Source organism: Carcharodon carcharias, chromosome 1 (genome assembly GCF_017639515.1).
Source record: "Carcharodon carcharias isolate sCarCar2 chromosome 1, sCarCar2.pri, whole genome shotgun sequence".
Lineage (NCBI taxonomy): Eukaryota > Metazoa > Chordata > Chondrichthyes > Lamniformes > Lamnidae > Carcharodon > Carcharodon carcharias.
The window spans coordinates 188,853,761-188,862,358 of NC_054467.1; positions in this window are offsets into that span (position 1 = coordinate 188,853,761).

Consider the following 8,598-nt stretch of genomic DNA (forward strand, 5'->3'; position numbering starts at 1 on the left):
AGACACAGTGAGCCAGAGGCTTCGCAGCGATTGCTGGCTTCCCCTGTGTCCAGGGTGCAATCAACTGTACACATGTAGCCATCAAGGCACCAGCAGGTGAGCCCGAGGCCTTTGTCAACAGGAAGGGCTTCCACTCCCATGAAGGTGCAGATAGTGTGTGATCACAGGATGCAGATTCCACAAGTCTGTGCAAGGTGCCCAGGCAGCTCCCACGATGCCTACATCCTCAGACACTCCCAGGTGCCCAGGCTCTTCAGTGCTCCAGCCTGGCTTGATGGATGGCTGCTGGGTGACAAGGGTTATCCCCTCAGAAGGTGGCTCATGACCCCTCTCCGCCATCCAAGAACAGAAGATGAGCAGCGGTACAATAGGAACCTCTAGGGCTGTGATGAAGAGAAGCATCAGTCTTCTCAACATGCGCCTCTGATGCCTGGACCGCTCATGGGGGGCGTATTCCAGTATCCCCCAGATTGTGTGTCAGTGATAGTGGTTGCATGCTGCGCTCTCCACAATCTTGCGCTGGAAAGGGGTGACGTAGTGGATGATGACGTCGACGCAGTGGCTGCAACTGCACACGATGAGTCCAGCAGTGAGTCTGAGGATGACCATGCACAGGGAAATGATGAGGGGGTAGCTGCTGACCTAAGCATACTACAGGGAGGCAAGAACACCCAGGAGGCTTTAATCCAATGAACCTTCAGCTAGCACATCACTGATGGACCTCCAGGACAAGTCTGGGCTGTAGGCTCTGTACTCGATACTGAAGTGTCAAATCTTCCAGGTTAGGAACAGTAACTAAGTGCATTTTTAAGAAAGCTGAATGTCCCACAAAGCATTCCTAACATTTTTGGGAACCATACACATGCAGAAGAAAAGAGGCACCCTCAGCCATGGTCACTTGGCTGAATTTAATATCACAAGCAAAGAAACTTAATGAAACAAAATGACAAGGCGTTCCAATTCAAAGCAAATCATAAAGACCTCATCTCATGCCAACACAAAAGTACCAGTGATTATCCCATGTGTGCCTAAGGTGCCTCATGTTTACGTTTCCGGGTGCTAAGTCTTGGTGCTGCCCCATTGCTGGGAGTGGCATCTGAGACAGCTTGCTGACTCTGCTGTCCTGTTGGCCTCGATGACCTTGGTGGTCGTCCTCTGGCCCATAGAGCCTGTGCTGGCCCTGCCTGGGAAGGATCTGCCAGTTCCACAGCTGGCATCTCCCCAGTCGTCGCAACCTCACCGGATGCTACGGTCACTGGGAGAGGGGCGGAGGAGCTGCCGCCCTCATCCGGAGTGCCCTGATAGGTGCCCGCAGAGACGACAGGCAGCTGCATGCTGACGTGAGGTTGCTTCGGACCTCCCTGCTCACTGTTGATGGATGGGCACCAAGATGGGGAACTTGGTGCCCACACCATCTCCCACACTGGCAATGACCAGCTGAGGTCAATGCCAATGTGAGGGCTTGCTGGTCAGAGCGCATCCCCAGGAAGCCCTGATGAGTCTCCTGGAGGAGCCTTTCCACGAGACTCGTCACTCACTCCATGGAGGACGCATGGCGCTTGGACATGTGGCTCATTGCTTCGGCGATTGTCCACGTAGACTCCTCCACCATGGAGACCAAGCCAAGCATTGCCTCACGTATCTCCCCTAGATGTTCCCACACACTTGGCTGTATTTCATGCCCCTGCTGCCTGCTGGACAACTCCAGAGGCACATCATCAGGCACTGACTGAACATGTGCCTGGTCCCCTGCTTCTTCAGACTGCTGGCACCATGGGCACTCTCTGTCTCTGCCAGCTCTTCCAGCAACTGTGAAGTGCCCTCATCGCTGTGCCCTGTGACACTAGCCAATGTTCTAACTCCCACCGAGGTGCTAGTATCTGCATTGGTGCCTGCCTGACATCGTGGACAATGGTTTGTCACTGGTGAGACTTCAGGGCCTGCTGGTGTGAGAAGGGGCTCTGCTGCTTTTCCTCTTGGCCCTGTTCCACTGATGCTGAAAGGAAGAACAAGGACATTGGATCAGTTAACATGGAGACAATGTCAATGTGCATCCCTGTCCCCCGGATCATTATGCGCTCATCCTTCCATAAGCAATGGTTAAACCATGTTGCAAAATTAAATCGCTTAATATTCAGCACTGCTATGGCTGTTGGGAGAACAATGCTGACCTCACTGCCAGGCATACATACCTGGCCGTGGCACCCCAGCCTCACCAACACCAGTGGACCTGGGAGTATGGCACCTCTCCAAGTCCACGGCCTCCTGCTCAAACCGGCTGAGAATGGCTAACTGTGCCTGGCCGCCGCCAGTCCTCATACGCTCTGCCACATTATGAGCTTGCTTCTCCTGAAAATGAGAGAAGAGCACTGATTTGTGCAAATTGCAATGGACTTCGCACATGGCCCACCCCAACCAGAATGGAACATATCAAGGCTCCAACACTTCCTCACCCCGCTGCTGCCAAACACTCACACAAAGATGCTAGGTCTGTTTGTTGGCATGCCACCTTGAAGCTCCCCCCCACCTCCCCTGCCGGAATGTCATCACCCTGACTTGGACATGTCCTGCAGTTCAAGCACAGCGCCTCGGTGCAGCTCCTCCAGGTTGCCCCTAAAACAGTCATGTGGGTTTCAGTGTAACACATGCTGCGGGTGCAGGACCCATCTCTTCACCACCATCTCAGGTGGACCTCGGCATGGGCAATATCTGCTGGCTCACCCAGCAAAGGACACATGCTGTTAATGATTCAATGCAGTCACTACAATCAGACTTGGGAGGGCAGCAGCCAACCTGCTGGGTTAAGTGACCAATGCCAACATTGTCCTCACCCCTCCAAAGCACAACAAGTCATTGAAGCACTTGTGACACTGGATCCAGGTGCGCCGCGCCACGTTGCGGGAACTCACCACCTCCGCCACCTCCTCCCAGGCACATTTTGTCATGTGGGAGGGGCCTCCTTCTCCCGTCCTGGGGAACCAGCACCTCCCGCCTTGCTGCCACTTCCTCGAGGGTGGCAACAAGGCAGTCATCAGAAAAACGAGGGGCACACTGGTCCCCCGCCCTACTTTCTGGCCTGGCCTGCCCCGATGGCCTACCCTCTACTTGCATAACCTCCATTGCCCCTCTGAAGAGCCCTTCGCCCAGCCATTGCGAGCAGCCTTTCCAAGGCTGCCAGGCCTTCCTTTATACTGGCTGCCGGGTCGCCATTGGATCCAGCGGGCTGAGCGCACCCACCGCCGCCCGCCCACTCCTGCTATGCACGGGAGTTGTGAAGTACCCTGGGCAGGCCTTAATTGGCCCACCCGCATAAAATGGCTGCACAGACCCATCGGGCAGCGATCGGGTCCACTCCCGGTCCACCCCTCCGCCATACAGAAAATTCTGCGCCATGTTTCAGGTTGATGACCTTTCATCAGAACTGAAAAAGTTAGAGATGTAATAGGATTTAAGCAAGGGGTGGGTGGGAGAAGGACAAAGGAAGGTCTGTGATAGGGTGGAAGACAGGAGAGATTGAATGACAGAACAGTTTGTCTTACAGGCCAAAGGGAATGGTGATGGGGCAAAAAAAACAACAAAAAGAAACTACAGAACAAAAGATGTGCCAGTAGCAGGTGTGCTGCTGTCTGAAAGAAAAAATAAGAGAAAAACCAAAACATGCAAAGTAAAGGAAACAAAATGGGGGGACAGAATTTACAGTCTGAAATTATTGGACTCAGTGTTGAGTCCGGAAGGCTGTAAAGTGCCGAATCTCCAAGATTACATTGAGCTTCAATGGAACAGTGCAGCAGGCAAAGGACATCAATGTCAGCATGACAGCAAGGTGGAGAATTAAAATGACAGGCCACAGGAAGCTCGGGGGTCATGCTTGTGTACTGAACAGAGGTATCCTGCAAAATGGCCACCCAATCTGTGTTTGGTCTCCGAATGTAGAGGAGACCACATTCTGAGCAGTGAATGCTACTCTCTCCCTAGTTAACATTTCAAGCTGCAATGTAGCGTCATATGGACTTGGAAGGTTCACTCTGCTTCTCTCCCAAAGTTGCTGCCAGACCTGCTGAGTTTTTCTAGCATTTTCTGTTTTTATTTGAAACAGTAGTTCTTGGGTTAGGAGTGCATCTCTGTAAGTAAATGTTTGTAAAAGTATGTAAAGATTGGCTCCTGTTATGTCCTCCACCACCTGGCATTTAATAGATTACATAAACGTTTACAAAATTCAATTTAGGGATCCTCGGTGTTGCAATGGAGAAAACAATGGGGAACGGTAGGCTCCCCATGCTTCCAGGTAATTCAAAAACGGCACAAGGTCTGAACACTTCCCTTTTGCTTGTAGAGAACAGGTCCCTACATGTCAATGTATGTCCCTTCTCGCAAGCGTAAATGAGCCACATTACAGACTCGATTGATTATCTTAAATTGGTTGTTAGTGTAGCTATTAGCGCAATCAGCATTGTTCAGCAAGTGCTGCCCATACTTGGAATCACATCTAACAGCAAGCGTTTCATTTTGGATTTTGGGCTGGTTGAGTACAGTCTGTACTCTGCTTATTATGAACAGCCGGAGGAACATGTTATTTGATTCAATCAACCAATCATTGGAACATACTGTCTATGTACCTGACATTTCACCAGCACTGAAATTTATATGATGCATGGGAAGCATATGGTTTCCCCTTGCTTTCTCTATGGCAATGCCTCGGACATTGAAATTTAGCATTTTTGCCTTTGTCCTGATGAGTGCAAGACAAAAGTTTCAGCAACATGTTTTTCTTTTCAGCAATATTCAAGTTCTGAATTGCCAAGCAAATGTTTGGATTCTTGGATCGATTCTAGTGTTTAAGAGACTGGATTGTGCTAAGGCATCTTATATGGACAGGCAACTGGTTCTAACTAGTACTCAGTTCCCAGAGAACGATCAGATGCCTTCTACCTTAAAACAATTCCTGCACTTTAGGGCACGAGTGGAATTTCTGACTGATAATGAGGAGAAATTTGACAATGATGAGTTCAGAAAGATGGGCAACAATATAAATGTCATACTCAAGAATCCCGCAGCTGTAGGTCCTTTAGCAACAAACTTTGTGGAAAGAATCATGCTGTGATTAATGAAATGTTGCATAAAATTTTAGTTTATCAATCTGACTGCAGGTTTACCATCATCCTGGCATGGTCAGTTCATGCAAAGAATTCACGTCAGATGGTTGGAGGGTATAGTCCTCATCAGTTAGTCTGTGGATGAAAACCAAAATTGTCTTCTGTTCTGTACGATAGTCCTCCTGCACTAGAAGGTACAGCAATTAGTTTAATTTTATTCTGAACATTTGAATGTTTTAAGTGCAGAGGAGTGGCTTTCATCAAGGTTGAGATCTCAGAGAAAATTCAGAAAGCATTGGGGCGTCGTAAAAGACCATTTGAGACAAACTTTAATTCAAGAGATTTAGTATACTATAAAAGAGAGGGTCATAGGGAATGGAAAGACCCTTGTAAAGTAATCGATCATGATGGTAAGATGCTATTCATCAAATATAGCAATCAAACTGTTAAATTTCATTCCTCACGAGTAAAAATTAATTACAAAATCTCAGACTCTGATAGAAGTAAACAAAGCACCTTTTACTTCAAATGATCATGTCATTTTTGATAAGGTCCTGAGGAACAGAATGCAATAGATGAAGGTTCAACGTAGTAATTTCAGTGATCACGACACATTTGACAGTGCTATCACATCCAGAATTACTCAGAGTGGGTACACGTTTTTTTTATTCTTTCACGGGATGTGGGCATTGCTGGAAAGGCCAGCATTTGCTTCCCATCCCTAAGTTCGCTTGAGATGGTGGTGGTGAGCCACTTTCTTGAACTGCTGCTAACCACCTGATGCAGGTAGACACAGAGTGCTGTTAGGGAGTGAGTTCTAGGATTTTAATCCAAAGACAGAAATATAGTTCCAAGTCAGAATGGTGTATGACTTGTAGGTGAACTTGGTGTTCCCATGCATCTGCTGCCCTTTTCCTTCTCGGTAGTAGATGTTGTGGGTTTAGAAGGTGCTGTCAAAGGAGCCATGGTGAGTTGCTGCAATGCATTTTGTAGATGGTACACACTGCTGCCACTATGTGCCAGTGACGGATGGAGTGAATGTTTAAGTTGATGGTTGGGGTGCTGATCAAGCGGCTGTTTTGTTCTGTATGGTATTGAGCTTCTTGAGTGTTGTTGGAGCCACACTTAACCAGGGAAGCGGTGGGGATTCAATCTCACTCCTGACTGGCAGATATTCCAGCGGCACCAAATGAAATGGAAGGATGCAAGAATTGTGGAATGTGCAAGAAAAACTGCTGGTTGAATATTCAGGGTGCTGGCTAAGAAGTGAGGTCCATGGACTGGCAGAATGGGGTGTAGGAGAGGAGAGCAAGAAAACACAGGGCAGGTACTCACTGTGAATCTGGATATGACTCTTGATTCTGAAAACAATCACATACTGGAGAAAGAACTTCCGATAGTTCAAGTGGGCAATCTCACAGTAGTAGTCCAGACAGAAAATAAAACGAAAGTAGCATTACCAGTATGCTAACATTTCCCTATTCTTCAGAAGAGCAACTTGGTGATACAGATTTTAAAGTGGATTCTCCCAGAGCTGAAAAAGTGATCTTAAAAATCTGCTTAGTTCTTTTGGCCACATATTCTTGGGACTGTTGGTCAATCAGCATTAAAGCCATTCCCCAGGGTGACACTTTTCAAAGAGAAGTGTTTCTGAAACCACCCAAAGAAGCAGCAGATACAGAAGAAAAACCATGGAAACTAAACAGATGTGTGTAAGGTCTGAATGATGCTTTCAAGATGTGGTATTTTTGATGCAATCTGTTTTGCTGAAAGTAAGTTGTGTTCAACTAAAAGCAGATCCTGCAAAGTTTTACTGATACCGTAGAAGTAAACTGTCAGACATCCTTATGATTCCTATGGGGTTGTATTGTGGAATTTAATAAATGTTAAGATTAGAATAGAATTTAAAACTAGGAGTCAGGCTTGTAGGTCTTTGCTTAATATTTAAACCAATATATGAAAAAGTAGGTCCAGATAACTTTAAATCTACAATCCAGTTTAGTGTATTACTCCCATCCCGTGTAATCGTACTAAGCCATCACAGAAAAACGATGGTATATCTTAAGAAGAAACAGAGCAACTGTGAAGCTTGATTGATTGCTGACTGTGCATTCAGATTAAACCAGATGCTAATTTTGACTTGTTGCAGTTAAGGGAAGTGTTGTCCTTTAGCTTGGGAAGCTAAGCAAATAAAAAGTGTTGTTAAAAGTACTTTGGCTGCTGAAACACTGGCTTTTGTAGAGGCAATTGATATGGGATTCTATTTTTCAAATATTTTAAGTGATATTCTGTTATGCAAATAATTATTCCTTATATGATAATGTACACTCTTATGAGAAATGTGAGCGAGAAAATGTTATAGATTGACTTTGCTGACTTGAAACAAATGCTAGAGAGAAAGGAAATCTCTGAAATTAAATGGGCAGATGCAAGTTATCAACTGTCAGATTGTTTTACAAAAGGAAAGGCATATCGAAATAAACTTTTCAGGGCCTAGAGGAGGGGCATCTTGCAATGTAATGCTTTGGATAGAATATAGAGGTCTTTGATTTAATTTGTTTTGAAATTTTGATTGTACATATAAACACTCATTTTTATTAAAAGAGAGAGAATGGAATCTGCTAATTCTATATTAATTATATTTAATTGTATGAAGGGGGTGGGCATTAACTGGAGATTCATTTGTGGCCCTATAAATAGGAACAGACTGAAACTGTGGTTGTTGGGTTAGGAGGTACATGCTTGTATTGTGCAACTCTGTAAATAAATGGTGGTAAAAGTGTGTAAAGCTTGGTTCAAGTTCTATCCTTCTAGCCTTCTGGAATATAACATCTACTCTTTGACCACTACTTTGTGCTCAGGAATTGAATGTTCCCAGGCAACAAGGCAAATTATCTCCTTTATTTGACATTCAACTTCTACTTCTGTATGTTCTTAAATCTTAGATTTTTGGATGAAGTTGGCCAAACCTTGTGGCATTTTACAAATTATCTTTTCTGTACAGTATGTAAAATGTGTCAATCAGAAGTTCTCAGTGTTTTTTATTCATTCATGGGATGTGGGTGTCACTGGCGAGGCCAGCATTTATTGCCCATTCCTAATAGCTCTTGAGAAGGTGGTGGTGAGCTGCCTTCTTGAACCACTGCAGTTCATGTGGTGTAGGTACACCTACAGTGCTATTAGGGAGGGAGTTCCAGGATTTTGACCCAACGACAGTGAAAGAACAATGATATGTTTCCAAGTCAGGATGGTGAGTGGCTTGGAGGGGCACTTCCCTCCCAGAGCTGAAAAAGTAGTGTGGTGTTCCCTTGTCCTTCTCAGTGGTAATGGTCATGGATTTGGAAGGTGCTGCCTAAGGAGCTTTGGTGAGTTTCTGCAGTGCACCTTGTAGATGGTGCACACTGCTGCCACTGTTCGTCAGTGGTGGAAGGAATGAATGTTTGTGGATGGGGTGCCAGTCAAGCAGGCTGCTTTGGTGTCAAGCTTCTTGAGTATTGTTGGAACT